Source organism: Nelusetta ayraudi, unplaced genomic scaffold (genome assembly GCF_046127955.1).
Source record: "Nelusetta ayraudi isolate G7.1 ecotype Tasmania unplaced genomic scaffold, CSIRO-AGI_Nayr_v1 ptg000084l, whole genome shotgun sequence".
Lineage (NCBI taxonomy): Eukaryota > Metazoa > Chordata > Actinopteri > Tetraodontiformes > Monacanthidae > Nelusetta > Nelusetta ayraudi.
This window is the reverse complement of record NW_027466134.1, coordinates 1,968,287-1,985,670: the sequence shown is the minus strand read 5'-3', so window position 1 is coordinate 1,985,670 and position 17,384 is coordinate 1,968,287. Positions and strand designations below refer to the sequence as shown.

General features: G+C 42.3%; 1 protein-coding gene across 1 annotated transcript in view; it reads left to right on the top strand.

Moving 5' to 3' along the window:
• Positions 1-17,384, top strand: part of LOC142900668 (glypican-5-like) — a 446,285-nt gene that overhangs the window by 19,893 nt on the left and 409,008 nt on the right. The gene's annotated exons all lie outside the window — the stretch shown is intronic.

Here is a 17,384-nt window from a genome sequence, read left to right as displayed (position 1 = left end):
TATACATATATACATATATATATATATACATATATACATATATATATATATATATACATATATATATATATTTATATATATATATACATATATATATATATATATGTATATATATATATATATATATATATATATATATATATGTATATATATATATATATATATATATACATATATATATATATATATGTATATATATATATATACATATATATATGTATATGTGATAAGTGATAAGTGATACTATTGATTGTTGGCTATATCTATCGTCTTGTATGTGGTTTGTAATGACAGCTCAGATGCAGCAGGGGGCAGCACCTAAATAACCAAGTTTGGAAAGCAAAAGCCTCAACATGGAAACTCCAAATCTAGTTGTCACTGTCACGTGAATGCTGTGGAGAAATGCCTGTAACACGCAGACATTAAAGTGTAACCTACACACAAACAAACTTAATGTCGCTGTTAATGTTTATGTCAACGAAGACACGTTGAGTTCATGCAAGTGACAAACCTCACTGTGCAAAAATGAGGACAAAGCATCACAGTTGTAACATTTTACCGGTTTATTGTGGCTCATACAGATTCAGCAGATCAATAAACTTACCAATATTCCAACAACCTTGGATGGGTTGTCGTCTGTAGCCTGTACAACTTCTTTTCCATCCGCGTGAAGCAATTCTGGACCCCCCCGCCCCTGTTTTAATAAATGAAATGCACAGATTACACAGCAGTGTGCCGGCCTGACACTCTTCTACATCAGACAAGCAGAACAACACATTTAAATGGTGTGTGAAAGATAATCTTTAAAACAACTCAGGTTGTTCCTCTTCCATAAAGCTGATGCAGCAATGACACGGTTTCCCCAGCTGGTGTCACTGCTTTAACAAGGCACCTTCAATCACCTTAAATGCACTCGCTTAAAACGCTTCAAGGGACCATAATTCCGAGGCTGCAGGTGTTCCTCTGAGGACCCTAAGCGGGGCAGCAGAGCCTGGTGAAAAACTACCTCTCATTTCCTGTCTGGAGGACAGCTGCCACATATTCTCTCAAACCTGTAAACTCAGTCTGCGATGCCCGGGGCTCTCTTTCTTTTTTTAGAAAACATTTTAGCTCCAAAAAAATGTAATCTTAAAAAAATTCCAACTCAACTTGAGCGGACCCCACCAGGCTTTTGCCAGCCAAGAGCTGTTGGGTTTAAAAGTGGCCTGAAATTATCAAATGTTCTGCACATTACATGCCGAGGAGGACTCCTTAAAATTACCCCACCGTGTAACCCTTTCACAGCTATTGGGTGCCGCCGGATTTATTGAAAATCTGTCTTCTAAGTACGGCCAGGGGATGCATCTAAAACGCCAGACTCCGCAGGTTTTGTGTACAATGAGTCGTTACAAACTTTTGAAATAGGAAAAAGGGTCGAAGCCTGGAAGGCTTATGAGCGGCCGCCTCATTCCAAGTTTGCCCATCGCCAGTGTTCCAAAAGGGAATCTAAGATTTTAAGGATTTTAAAGATTAGGCAATCGAAGGCAGACGTAGCACTGAGTGGAGATGAGTGTCTGAGCAGCCACCTGCAGTCCCCCCATTAGCTGCTAAGGAAATGGGATTCAAACGATTCAGACCATGAAATGTGGCCAATAATACCTGCTTTGATCTAAACCTGGACTGAATTTCAATGATGTGCTCTCAGCTCAGTCGCATCTGACAAGTCAAACTTGGCTTCAAACTTGCTCCCACTCATAACTCTATTTCCTGCCCAGCGTCGGTTATTAATAAAGCTGATAAGAGCTTGGGAAGACGCAGATGTCTGACTTCTGTAGACATTTGTTCAAACGTGAATTTTGTACGCAATTTGAAAGCAAATGGAAAAGACAACTCTTAGAGTCAGATTTCTTTCAATTTAAGGGATAATTTACAATCAAGAAATATGAACTAACATGAACAAACATGGTCTGACTCAAAATACTGGCTGCCAAGACTATCGCCTGACTCGTGGGTAAGTTTAATTAGAAGAAGCCAAAACAATTAAACTTTTAAAAAAATAACCTATTTATGGACACACACTTCAATTAGAAAGCTCTGAGGTAAAAATTGTTACCTTTGGAAAATTCTGGTCCTCATTTTTAGCGAAACACTCGCTTGGAAACGTTGCATGAACACTTTTCTGAGAGATAAAAGGATGGATTTAATTGTCATATACAAACACAATGAAATTGCATTTGCACCTCTCTCTTGGCGCTGAGTCAAAGAATTAGGAGCAAAACTAAAACATAGACATAAGCATAGCATAAACAATAATTGACTTATCAATAACCTATCCAAGAGACAACACAAGCTAGTTGTAAACGAAAATGGAACTAGGTGTAAATTTAAAGACAGGCTAAGCACGAGCGATGGATTTTCGGCGCAGCGCAGGGTTTTACGTAGAAGGCCCTTCCTCACTGATGAACTTTGTGCATTGTGTTATAGTTTGAGTATCTCTCTCTCTGTAGGCTTTCCTCTCTCTGTCAGACGTATCAAAACGCATCCTCCGTAGTATCAAGCATGTGCTATATTTGAGACGTGTCCAAACCCAGCGTCGCCACCCACCAGCTCCTGCCAAGTCTTACACATGTGACATGACAGGGGCTCTGCTGATCACGCTAGCAGTGCTGTCTGACAACCCACGCAGGTGCATTTTATTTTTTTTAAAAAAAGCATCTGCTGGTTGGAGAACCACCTGCAGTGATGGGGGCAATGCGTGTGGCCGTGGGTGAGACATTCTCGCGCATGGCCACACGGACATGCAGTGCCATGAAGACAGCCGGATTAAGGCTTAAAACAGGGTAGAATGTGCACAGATGCACACATCTTCACCATTAAATCCATATATGAAGGTGTTACATAATCAATGTACTGTGTGTGTGATAAAACCAATAAAAAGTAACATAAATATATAATAAAGGCAAATTATTGTTGATAAACACGGACCAACGCCACAAAATACTTACAAATATTAAAATATTACTGTACAAAAAAAATGTCAATAAGTGTTTTGTTTATGATGGTTGGCGAACAGCAGGTCCAATGTAGACGCAACACGAGAGAGTGAGCGATGGAACGAGTAGGATCTTTTTTTTCTGAAAAGAAAACAATCACTTTTGAGTTATAAATTCCCCTCAGGTTGAGTGTTGTTCTGTGCGACTGCCACTTGTAACCTGTATTCTCACCCTGCCTGCTCTGGGTGACAAGTACATGCTCTAGAAAGCCCGCGGTGACACAGTGCTGATTGGCTGATAAAGGCGCTTTGCAACGATGCACAGCTGACGCTAACTTTGAAAGTAGCAGCAGTGAAAACTTGCGAGCTTCCCTCCAGTTTTTGTACACAAAACCGTTTGTATATTCTGAGTTGGAATGAAACAGTATTTCTTTAACAGTTCAATGCATGTCGAGGCTTACAGAAATAATTACTGTCTGTCTGGCAGAGGTGGGAAGCAACAGAGTTCAAATAGTTTGTTACTGTACTTAAGTAGATTTTTCAGTTCAGTTTACTGCTGACTTTTTACTTTTACCTCAGCTGTAGAAAATAAGATTGGTTATTGATATTGAAAGTGTAAAGATAAATGGTTGATTGGTCACAACTATTAATGATCACAGTTTAGTTGTGCTAAAGTTGAAGTTTAACTTCATTTTTTTTTGTTGCAAAATTATCAACAAATGCTCGATTACTAGCAAAAAAAAAAAAAGAATATCGTTTTTTTTCTACTTAAGTATATTTCAGAACCTGTACTTTCTTGTTGTCACTTGAGTAAAATAGTTGACTCGTGACTTTTACCAGAATGATTTTTCACACAAGTACTTTTGTGGAGAAGCATTGTCTTTCTCTCTACCTCTCGGGGAGAAAAATAGATACACGGGCCCCAAAGATGACTCAGAAATACTGCATTCTCCTGGGGAAAATGCTTACATTCGGAAAGTGTTATTAAAAAGACACTACAAACCCCAGCGTCTGTTCAACGCATCATCCTGCACATCCGTGCTGCATCCCTACAGATCCTGCTTTCTGGTCCTAAACCCGCTTCCAAACAGCCCTGTGTGTTCCCTGCCTGCTGAGCGAGACCCACCAGGACCGACCGCTTGCAACATCAGCACGTTGGAAGCAGATGGCTGGCGATGCCGGCGGTCTTCCTTCTCTCCCACGCCAGGTTCCCTGGGTAGATCTGACATAAGCTTAATTAATGAGTTGATAACTGCAGAGGCGTTGAAAGGAGCGGAGAGACGGGCGCGGATTCCAAAAGTGAGATCTAAACTGGAGCTTAATGCGATGCGAAGGGATTTCTTTGCACGCGCCTCACCAAAGTGCTCTCCTCTCCCCACACTTACTCAGATTATCACAGTGTGGGGTCCACTGCGTGCTGTGAGACAGAAACGGGGCGGCTCATGGCAGAACTAAATAAAGCAGATGTTTACTGGAGGCGATGTTGCCCGTCGGCCCTTTTCACAGCGGGAGGTCCGTTGCTGTTGGATGGAGTCGCTGCCAACCATCTGCCAAATATGGAAGTCAAAGATTGGATTATCGGAATTATTGGAAATTATTATTACATCCAGGGTAATATCCTTCTCAATCAGCGTTGTTTTTGTTGGTCCGGAACTCAATGGAGGAATTGGTGAATGCGAGTGAGGCCCAAACAGTGGCGGTGCCTCACCTGTCCAGGGTTGCCTTTTAAAATGAGAGCTTCATTGGCTGTTGGGATTAGAAGGGAAACTCTCACTAGTTGCTGCCCTGCCTCACAACCAGGCCTTTGTAGTTTCACCGTAAATATATAAAAACCTACAGAGGAAAGTAAACAGGCCCTCGTGTTGTGGCTGCTGGGTCCAGGCGAGTGGGAGGAAGTGGTCGTAAAAGTTAAAATATTTTGGTTCTTCTCGGTCAGATTTTTGCTCTCTCTCTCTCTCTCTCTCTCTCTCTCTCTCTCTCTCTCTCTCTCTCTCTCTCTCTCTCTCTCTCTCTCTCTCTCTCTCTCTCTCTCTCTCTCTCTCTCTCTCTCTCTCTCTCTCTCTCTGGACTTGCTGTGTGGGTTTGCGTAGTGGGGATTGTGGCTGGTGGATTGTGTGTGTGCATGGCGACAGTTTTCTTAGTTTTCTTCTGCATCTTCAAACAACCACCAACAACATATTTTAAAATGTCAGAGATTGTATTTTGCCTCAAGTTTTCAACAATTTTGCCCTTTTATTGGAACACAAACCAAACAGTGATCTGACAAAAGCACAACTTCTCCAGTCCAAGGATGATGAAAAAAAAATTTTTTTTTTGCATTGACCTTGCTTCAATTTGAACAGCACTGCCAGAGGCAGAAAACACAATTCCGGCAGTGTAAACAGCTCAGCGTGCTGGAAGGCTGACTGCGGTGGAGGAGGTTGGGGGTTCAAATCTCCCTTGACAACACTAGATTTTAGAGTCAGGGGATATTGGAAGAGTCAGAAACAAAGATGTGAGTAGTCAAACGGGGTAATCAGGGCAGGGAGTTGCATGAGGATGAAGCAACAACAACTCGATTCTGATTCTTTAAATAATCAAACAGCCAAGCTGGTGGAATTTGTTCTCAGTACAGCTTGGTCCAGGTTCCAACATGTACCAGGAGAAGTGGTCCAAGTGCAGAGTCCTCGGTGGGGTTGTCATGGCGCTAAGTCATTGATTGGTGTGTTAAGTTAAAAATCTACCTGTGATCATGTGGACTGGAGCACTTTTCTTCCATTATGCCGAGGGTGTGTTTTTTTTAAATTCATGTCTTAATAAATAATAAAAAAATAAGCCTTTCTTTCTCCAAATTGCTTTCATGAACCTTGAGGCAGTGGGTGGTGGGAATGATAAAATAAGGCCAAAATAATCACTGTGAAAAGCCAAGTCAAATTGAGTCGTTCAGCATCATCCCCCCCCCAAAAAAAAAAAAAAATTGCAAAAGACAAACAAGCTGTTTACGGGAAGGAAGGTCAGTCACATGGGAAGATTAAAGGTCAAGACTTTATGCATTGCCTGCCCATCAATCATGATCAGGCTCTGCTTAATCACCAACAGGTGACGACTCAGTTCATCACCTTCAAGGAGAGCGAAGATTCAGCAAAACTTTATTCTTCATTCATTTGCAGAGATGAGGCAGAGCTTGCTGCTGAGTGGAACGCCCCCATGTGCTCGCTTGTCTTTCTCTTAATTCAATGAAATCAACTTGATTACATTTCCTTCTGCACTGCGTGGCGGAGAGGTTCACCAAGTACGTCAGTGCAGTCTGCCGATGTGCAATGAAAAGGTTTGGTTTGCTGCTATTTGTTGCTGTTAGAAAACAGGACTTTAACCTTTGTATACTATTGCGAAGGATGTATTGATTCATTCGAAAAATGCATGTACCCATACAAATCACAAGGCAAAACAGCATGAAATGAAAATGAATCATAAAATCTATAAGTTGTAAAAGGAAGAGCCGGCCCATCTTGGTGAATTGGGCAAACATTATTTGGCTTTGTAAAAAGAGACGGATTTCTGCTCCGAAGCTCCCATAGATAAAAACAAAACACCTGCTTGTCAGCAAAAGACTGAATTCCCCGATGTCAGGGATAAATTATGGAAGAAAAAAAAACGCTCAACATCAGTTCATAATGGAATGTATTTACCACCGTGCAGCAGTAAAACCCTCATCCCCTCTGAATCTGTGCGGATGCTGAAGATTTCCAGCGGCATGTGTTTTTCTCCGCGGACGGCCCTCTGGGATTTCCTTGCTGCCTGCTCCGTAAAACAAAAATCAATTTAGCTGTTGTGCATTGCTGTTTTTTTTTTCTCTTTAGTGTGACATTTTCCTATTTTCATGACTGTAATTGGCTCGTGTTAGAAAACAACATACGACCACCTGCTATATTGGACTGTGTTATTGGAAATGGGCCGATGTCGCTTATAATAATGGCCAGTCAACTAGCGAGGCACAAGGCATTAATACAGACGGCTGTGACTAGCATGGAGAGCATCTTTAGTCTTCATAACTTTACGAACTAAGCTAGTTTTTATTTAAAAAGGCAGCTGGGCAGTTGGAAAAGAGGTACAGCGGTGCGACATGTCTTGCATTTACGGCGCCACCTTGTTCACACGCGGAGCTCTGATAACTCGATGGTTACAGATCACATGACAGGAGCAGAATGCTAATCTGTGTCCCCAGCAGAGCCGTCGCAGATGGTTGTCAGCCGCGGTTCTCGAGCAGATCGGCGCGCAGCCGCTAAAACGGCTTTAATTAAAAGATCTAATTTCAGATAAAGATATAGACGCGAGCGGCACTTGCGGCAACACATATTTTATTTAGATTTTTTTTTTTTTCTTACAGTAGCAGTAGCGACGCATCGCTGGGGTCTTCTTTGCGGCGCGCAAATACTGACGAGGGGCCGCTTTGCCCTCAAGACTTAATTCCTGTTGGCTAGAGTTGTAGCGACGGACGGGCGAGACAACAACCGTGGCCGTCACAGGAATTTAAAGTCTGCCTGGAATTTCAATACTTGCACCCCTCCACCCCCCCTCCTTTTGTATCAGTGCCAACTGGTCATCTTGCAGTAAATAAGGCGGCTCAAACAGGATTTAGCGGAGGGCGTCTCCGCTCCCCGACACTCGCTATCCTCTGTGGTCAAATCTCACAAGGTCAAAACAAAAAAGGACACCTCCTGTGTGCTGCTGTTATTGAACAACCTTGTGCTTTTTTTTTTTTTTTTTTTGCAGTCCAATTGGATCAATGCGCTTCTAATTCTGGGCGCTTTGATTCTGAAGACTGTTTTTTTCCCCACGTAGCATTCACCAACAAATAGCAGATTAAGGCTCCCGGGAGTTTTGAGAACCCCACGTCTTGTCTCTGTCCTTTCTGCAAAAGGTTACGCTGCTTGTCTGTTCAGCTGGGTTTGTGAAACACTGGGATCAGCAGCGGCGGTCACGTTCACAAATTCCATGTTAAAACGGGGAATTATTCTTGGCCTCTGACTAGCTTAAAGGCAAAGTGTGTTTTGATATTTTGTAGAAGAAACAGCGACATCAAGTTGTTGCATTTTAAATTGCAGCGTCTTTCTCTCTCTCTCTCCCCCTACTGAGTTTGCAAGTGAACTACGGTGGCCTGCGCACCCAAACCTGGATACCTCGTCCGCCTTCTTCTTTGTTGGTTTTACAAGAACATGCGAGTCATCCTAATTATGAAACGTGCTGTCAAGCAGTGAATGTATTTATGTGCAATATTTAAAGCTTTTTCCCAGTATAAAAATCATCAATCAGGCCAAATATTGGACTTTTCTAACGCTGCACCTTTCATCCCCCCCCCATTTTATCCTCTCTCTCTTTCTCTTCAAGCTTTGTATTGTTTGAAAAAAAAAAAAAAAAAAAAAAAAACCCACACCACTCTCATTAATTCAGCGATGCATATGTCTGCTGTCACTCACCAAGCCTGAAAAAAAAAAACAGAAAAAAGAGCCACCTTTGTTCCCAATGCTGGGTGAATTGAAATGAGATGATCAAATATATAGAGAGCAGACAGTTTATGTTCATTGAGATGTGAGGCAGCAACTTATGTTGCCGTTCACTCACCGCCTCTGAACGTAGCTCAGTGGCCCGGAGTGCCAAACACTTGATCACGACTACGGAAAAACAAGAGAAAAAAAGAGAAAATAAGAAGAAGTAGCTGCAATATTTGCATCATGTTCTGAATTTAGACACTGTGGCTGCTGCTTTAAAACATCATAAGAATGTCTGTACACTCCTGCCAGAAACCCATCATGCTTTGTTTCACACTGGTGGTGGCGGCCGCGTCTGTTTCTGTTCTGCAGCTTCAACTGATCGCCGTCGCTCTTGTCACTCCGCGCTTTGGTACATAATTTACATGTGTTTTTTTTTTTTCTCTTTCTTGCTGACGAAGCTTCAGAGTTCTTATTTCCTTTTTTTCTGACCCATTTAAAACAACTGCAGTGATTTCACTCATGCAACTGCAGTTCTCTTGCGCTACTTGGTGAAGAAATTTACAAGACAAGCATACGATGAAGATGTTGTGCTGTGTTTGTCGCTGTTTAGCATTTAACTTTACATCAGAGTGTGTTTTATATCATGCATGGGGATTATGTACACTTATCAGTCTTAATAACTACGCCTGAGTCCTGAGTAAAGTGGTGGGCAAGTATGTATTCACTCTGCTTTAAGTTTGATGCATTGTGTGGTCAGAGATGGTATGCAGCATTGGCTGCATTGGTGGTGACCGGTGGTAAGTGTTGCTTATCTGTGCTCTCCAATTCAGTCTGTGCACTCTGACCTTTGACCTCTGACAAGATGATGGGTTTCACAGGCATTTATTCTTTAATTGCGGTCTGTGAGAAAAACACGTTTTTCGGCCGCATGGGATTTTTGGCTGCAGTACCTCGAGTGGCCACTGGAAGAAAAAAAGATCTGAAGTGAGTCTTGTCACTCGGATTCCGCTACTCGCTCCTCCTACAGACTGCTCAGCTCCAGGCCCACCTAGACTCAACGCACTCCCACCCATCTGTCACCTTCTGCATGCGCCACTGCTCACTGGAGAGGGTTGGGTGTGAAAATCCCAGTAGATCAGCAGGTTGTGAAATAAACAGACCAGCCCGTCTGGCACCAACAACTATGCCACATTTAATCACTTCAAGTCACTTTCAACAACACTCCCTTTTCCTGCATCTCAGACAGCACTTACGGAAGAAGCAAAACAAAACAAAACACAACGAAAACAGTGAAAAACAAAATAATGGAGTGTTATTTCTAATGGAGAAGACCACTATTTTTGGATTTTCGCAGTTTTTCAGCTGCACCGCTTGATTTTTCTTTGCCTTTTACTAAGCACCAGTAACCGGATAGTGACATTGATATAATGGGGGTGGGGTGGGGTCAGTTGCAAGAAGAAAAAAAAAATCATTTCTACTCCAATTTTGCTACTTCTCATTTAATTTTCGTTCTAATGCAAACATTTCTTCCCATCAGGCTGTGCTCTTCCAATCTTGGAAAAATATTTGAAACACACACTGGGTTAAGTTAAGTTAAGTTAAGTTAAGTTAAGTTAAGAAACAAACTCTGCAGAACCGACTAACCACATGTTGTTGATGTTGTTCGAAGACTGATCTACACTTTTTCTGATAAAAAAACATTTGCGTCTTTGTACTGTAGTATCTGAACCATTGTATATGAACTCAGCAGTGACCCTGCTGCACTCCTTCACTAAGGGCGTCTTTGTTTCCATATATGGCCTGGTTAGTGCTCACTGCCATCAAATCATAACCAGATGGTCATTGGGGGTGCAACTAAGGAATGTATACATTCTCCCCCACTCCTAGTATCTTCCTCCCTGGTTACTGGGGGTATAAGAGGTGATGTGAACAAAGGATCATTGGAGTTGCTCACATCTGGCCAAGAGACATCCCCAGGCTTTCCATGGTGCCTGTTTGATTTCTGACTTCTTTGCAATAAACCAGTTTTTATACAACCAAGTCAGTGGCAGTGAAGACTCCTTCAACATCTACATCACTCGAAGCCACCTGAAGAATTCCCCACAGCACTAACATTACATCAGTGTAGCTCTGATGTCATGTTAGGGGAAACAATTAGTCCTGTTACATAAAGCAAAGAGGTGAACCTGCCACATGTGGATAGAAAAATGCTAAACCTGTACTCACTCAACCAGCACATTTCCACCAGTAACAGCACGACTTCTGACTGATGCATTCAAATTTGCAACTTTGGAGTGGAGGTGATGTTACCAACCTGTCGCATGCAGTTAACATGAAGCTGTTGTCATCTCAGTGCCAGCTGACAAATCTTGTTGGAGTGAGTTCTACTCTGTCTGGCTGGATTGTCCGCTGGTGTTGCCTCTGTGTTAGAAATGGCACACATGTGTTAAGAGGAGTAACGGACTGGTGTAGCAGCGCTCAGTCTCTCTGAGCACGCCGTGGTGATGTATGACGCTAACCACCGTCGACACCCAGCTAAGGCCTGTCTGTTCTCCGCTCGTCTCCGCTCGGCGTAATGAACCTTAAGGTGCTCTTAACTGCTTGTCAACACGTTTGGCCACGTGGCTGCGGCTCGTCCCGCTGGGGTAAGAGCAGCGTGCGGTCCTGCCCAGCGAAACATAAATCACACAAAACTCACACTTGCGTGACTGTCAGTGTCCGCGTCCTCATTATTTATTCTCTTCACATCCCGCCGTTCATGGTCCGGACAGTCTGTTATTAAGCTGCCAAATGAAAGAATGGATGTGCTGAATTACATGCCTCTCCGACAGGGAATCCTCAGGACAAAGGCAGAAAGGGCGTAATGACCTATAATAATGTAGAGCAACATTAGCCAGAGATCTCCAAAATCCTCTTTAGCACAAAATATATTAAGGTGTGAATCATTTATTTTGCCTGCAACATGAAGGGGAAACTAATTGAGCCTCTTTTAGGATTTCAATTATTCATGTTTTTTTTTTGTTTGAGGGGCAGGCCGGGAATCCAAAGATCCAAAGATCAGTGTAATTAAAGTATGAGGGATAGCCGGGCAACGCATCAGATTGGATGGGGAAGTGGGGAAGTGGGGGAGCGGAAGCGGGGGGGGGGCTCCAGGTCCTGCGCTTTGTTTCGCTCTTTCATTCTTCATCCCACAGTTGGTACCTCGTACATCACACAGCCACAGTGCACCGCTGTGCTTTTACCTCGCTCCAGCCTCAGAGGGTCTCATTGTCAGAACAACAACCTTGCGGTCGGATCCCACTTCCCTCGGAGAATCAGCTGGCTTTTATTGGACAGGTCTGCCGTGGTATTCAAGTCTAATTCTATCAGGCCAGGAGCTGCAGGACAGCAGGAGGGCAGATGTTTAGGAGCATCCTGTGGCCCTGACAGTAAACCTGATGAATGTATATTTCTGCTTGGTTTTAACCGGGCACCGCCTAGAAAATGTTATGTTTAAATTAAAGGCAAAATTCTTTTAAAAAAGGGGAAATGCTGTTTTCATACTGTAAACTAATGTCCATCCAGCCATGATTCCTCGTGTTTCCTTGCGTTTTTAATGTGAAACATACATAAAAGTATTTATTTTAATGTATTACTATAGAGTATTGCAGTATACAGAGAGAGAGGGAAAGAGAGAGGGGAAATTGCAAGCAAAAAATGTAAAATGTGTCCACTGATTTGCATCTGCTGCAAGGTCTGGACACACAGACAGGAAAAATAACAAGTGAAGGAAATGTCTATTGAGAACAGTTTCATATATTTGTGAATTTTGCTTCAGGGTTCATTTATCTTCCTTTTCCATCTGGCAGAGATAAATGTTAACCACAAAAAAGTTAAACCCTTATTAAGTCAAATTAATAAATAAGCTGGCTCCATTTAGTTTTTTGAACGTGTGTGCATTCATGGTTGTATATTTTCTCTGGCCAGTGTTTTTGTTTTCTCCTCTCCTGTTCTCCGTGTCCCTCCCACCCTGCACTGTTTGTTGATCTGATTACACGCAGGTCTGCACCTCGTGTTGAAGGAAATCGCTGTGACATGCAGGTGGCTTTGAAATCCTTCCACTGTTCCCTGCACTGCTGACCTTACATGTCTGCGGTATCAGCACTTATTTCTGTCAAAACAGCGATTTTACGATGTGTCGATGTGTATCCGAGTCAGAGAAATAGCAGGGAGTAACAAATACTTTTCAGACGTGCACGGCCGCAGGCTTAAGAAAAAAAAGAAAAAGCATCAACTTCCAAGAGTTCATCTCAGAAGCATGAAGTCTGTTCTTTGTCCTGATGATGTTTGAGTGACAACAACCATCACAAAGTGAAACCTTAACTACAAGGTACAATGTTAATTTGCTTCCTTAGACTTGCAGTAAATCAGTCAATCACTTGGCAGCAATTCAATGCACTTGGACACACGTGGTGATTGATAGACTTGCTGAAGTTCGAACTGATGGTCAGAATGGGGAACAAAGGGGATGTAGGTGACTTTGAACATTCTGAACGTGGTTGTTAGTGGGCTGATCGCAATATTTCACAAACTGCTGCTGAACTACTGGGATTTTCCACACAACCGTCTCGTGAGATTGCAGATAATGGTGCCAAAAAAGGTAAAATCTGCGGTGAGCAAAAGCTGTGCAGAGGAAAATGGCGTCAGGGGTCAAGGCTCAGACCATAGAAAGGGGACCGCCACTCAAACACTTAGTGGATACTACAAAGCAGCAGCAGCAGAATAAAATATCTGAACACACCAAACATTCAACCTTGAATGTGGGTTATGCCCATGGAAAAAGTTCCAAGTGTTCTCTGACAATGCAAACCACCTTATTTTGCTGTTGGCTTTTGTTCTGAGCTTCTGCCTAATTGGAACCTGACTCTCAGCAGGGATGCTATACACATCGTGTAGCAGAAGCTTCACGGCGAGTGCAACCGCATCCTCAGTACAAATGTAATAAATCTCTGAGGAGGGACAGAATCACATCAGCATAATATGTACTGTATCTGCATTCGGCGTATACACTTCCCCGCTTGTCGGTCGGTCAGGAGGAGAGCAAGCGGTGGTCTCAGAAGGATTAATTACAGACCTTATAACATAACAATTCACAGAAAACCTGTCACTCTCTCCGCTCATCTTCCCGATCACGTTTCCCGTGTCTGCGCCTCATTGCCTGTGGGGCATCACAATGGAATGCAATGAGGCCCGTCCGACTTTCATGTTAAATTCATATTTAGTGCTCACATAGTGCTCACATGAGAAGCATTAACTGAGGCTTTGCAACCACGCTCACAGCTGAGGATGCATATGGATGTAGGTTGCCGGAGCTCCGGGACAGGAAAATAAAAAAATAAAAAAATAAATAAAGCACTAAATGTATTTGTATGTATTTTTCTCTTTTCTTTTACTTTTTGATTGGTGGAATATGCAGCAATACTCGACTCACAAATTTTAGAAATAGAAAAAAACACCCAATCTGCATTTCAGTTCTCTTCTTCACAGCTATTCTCTCATTCTTTGGTATGAAAGAATCCAAAAACTGACCATCTAGAAACAACAAATGATTCGAATTAAATCGAAAATTCGAAAAAAAATCTGGCTGTTGTTACAGAAACACATTTTTCACTTTGCCTTTCTTTCCAAGTAAATTGAATTTTAGCAGGCATTTTTAGAAAAACCTAATCTCAAATGTTTTTTCTTTCCTCATAGGTAAAGTTGAGATTTCACTCGTTAAAGTCGTCCAAATTTTGAATAATGGCGATTCTTAAAGACAGTTAAAGAATATACGTAATAAAGCCTTATCTAGAAATGGAAAAGAAACAAGAAATTGTGAATTGATAAATCTGTAGTCTGTACATCAGGAAAACACTCAGCAATCTTTCACACAACGGCTATTTATGGACTTTCTTTGAAATGAAAAGGTTGTGAACCAGGTTTGATGGTTTCTTCTCATCGTGCTCCTATGCTTTCCGGGCAAATTAAACATAAAGGTTTCAAAAAAGGTGCATCATTGACAGATGCATGCTGAGATCTCTTCACTTCCTCGCATCAAACAAAACCTCCTTATCAGACAGTAGTCAAAAGTCTCCTGGCTAGAATAGGAGGCTGCTGGCCATTGTTGGACTGAACAGAACAACATGAATTTTGCGAAGAAGAAAAGGCCAGAAGAGTAGAACGCTGCACAGGTTTGACCGTCAGGCCAAGTCTGCTTCCTGGAACATTTTCACCTCGTGCAAACAAGCATCTCATAATAGTTTTGTAGTTAATGTATGTTCATTGCTGTGTATATATTTTTAATGTCTCTACCTTATTTTGCAGAGTTTTACAGTGCAAATGTCCAAAGAGATGAGAGGATTTTCAGTCATTCAGCCTTGATCAGACCCAGACTTTGAAGACTCGTCTGCTTTGGACTGTTGGGGTAGAAAGGAAATACAAAACAATAAAGGGATGGAGACAGAGCAGTAGAAGGCAGGGCAGGGAGAGTTGCTGTGGGAATACATCCAAGGAGCTGCAAAGTTATGATTGGTCAGTGGTCAGTGGACAGGACAGTAAGTTCCACTTAGCGGTTCCTGGTTTTTGCCTCCCACTGGGTTGGATGACAGAGAATGCCTAAAATCTGTCAGCTTTATCATCTATGAACCAAAATAATGACTGGGACTCCGCTTCTTCTCCTTCTAGATATTTATAAAAATACTTTCAGTTCATTAAAGCCGATTCAGACAATCAAATAATGATAATAATGCAGGTGATTTGAGCGGATTAAAAAAAAAAAAAAAAAAAATCGGATTTCTGAAAGCTTTCCTGTGTCGCAAAATAACAAGCGTGAGGACCTGTAGGAAGCTGACCTTTCTCAAGGACCTGGGAAAGATGATTATCAACTGACCTTTTTCCCCCCCTGAGCTCTCCTGCGATTTTGTGCTACTTTTATATTTTCGGTGATTCATTAGGGTGCAGTCTATAGTGCTGAGCTGTCTGTTGTCACTGTGTGGTTGGGTACAACAGGGAGAGGGTAGGGGGCTCCCAGATTGACTTTGGCAACTTCTAATTACTCCCTCGGTGGGATCAAAAGAAAACTCCCAGAAAGTGCGAGTTTGTAAGTCAGCAAATGAGAGTCGGGGGAGCAGCCAACAGTGGCTCTACATGAACAATAAAGGATTTGACAAAATGCTCTGATGAAGACACAAAAGCCTTCGCAAAGCTGTTTTTTGATTGAGTGAATGGCAGTTTTTCGTTTTAATGTTATATTCTGTTCGGTCCTGCTTGGTCGATAGATTGGCCAAGGGTTATGGTAACACACAGGTAATAGAAAATGGTTAAATTAAGCAAAACCTCCTCCAAATAATGGAATAGACGTGGATCAGACTCTCGTGTCTCTTTGTGATGATGGTGAAAATTGTGTTTGAGGTGATTCATCCGGCGGAATTGTTTCATTTGGAACTGATGTGATATCTGCAAAGAGTGTTGTATTAACTGTAATGGTGATTTACTTATATTCACAATAATAATGTACAAATCTCCTGGTACTGTTCATCAGTTTGCACTGCTTCTCAGTCATCGTCCTCAAAGTGCCCCTCAAGTCGTCTCTGTTTGTTCACGCATACCCTCACAGACCTTATTCTGCTTGACCATGTCCTTGAATGGCCGACAACTAAGCAACAGGAACAGCCGAGCGAGGCAGGTGCTTAGAACTTGACACCACAAAAGGCTGTATGGAAGGGTACAATGGTTTTCTGTCTGCGCTCCCATTTCTACAGAATGCTCTGTAAGGATGCGTGCCTTTGAGACTCTCAAATAAATGCCGGCAAACCAGACTTCGATTGTCCAGTGAAGGCTTACTTTCTGCCACAACAGAGCCTTAACACTATGAGGTTGGCTTGTGAGTCTCTGAGACGATTGACCTTGAAAGCAGACAACGATGTGGCAGAGGAGTGAGTGGGGAGCTGCGGCTGATTGCAGTGGATGGGCTACAGGTGTGCTGATTAACTGAGCAAGGGCAGGTGCGGTGCGAGCAGAGGAGGCAGAGCAGTGGATAGGTCCCGAATTAGTGAATGATGTGGTGCAAGGCTGCGTTGAGGGCTGTGTCCAAAATCACTCTCAATCCACTGATTTCCTTTATTATGAACATCGTCCTACAGCTTTTAAAGTCTATTGTGTCATTTTCCATTGTCTTTTAGCATTTAGGTTGTTTTCTTTTAGGTTGTTTTATATGTATTTTCATTCAGTATTTAAGACATTTTTTATTCTATTGTCTCTTTGCTGAGTTTTTTCTCTCTCTCTTTTTCTAGTTTTCTCTCCAGTGTGTGTCTATTTTGCCCACTAGTGGGACCCCTCTCAGTGTGGATGATCCCCAGGGGTCGCTGTTTCCTCTTATGGTTTCTGAGTGCTTCGTATGGTTTCAAGGTTGTCTTTTACATTTGGCAAATAAGCACACTCTATAGTTAACTACATAGAACTCCCTATAACAAACAAGTGGGACGCAGCCACAATCTGCTCTCCAAGGAACACAACCAGTGTGGCAACAAGAACAGACCTGTGCCTCCTCCAGTGACCTAGTAGGCTCATATAACCAGAGAACAGCTGTTAATGTCACCAAGGGGTGCTGGGCAAAGTTACTGAAAATGATTTTGAGACTATTATTTGGAAGCAGTAAACAGACATGGAGTTTGCTTTAATACACTGATCTATGTTATCAGTTCAGGGATGATCAGTTTTATCATTTGCTCGCTGTTTGAAGATTGAAGATTGACACTTAATCTGAAGGGAAAAATAAAGGCCTTCTATTCGGCTAATAGTCAATGCAACAATAAATAAAGCGCATAAATAGTCCGCCCCACTGCCTTGACACATTTATTTCGAAGGATAAACTGAGAGAGAGGGAATCACTTTTTTTTATTATTTTTTTTACGGCGTCTCCTTCA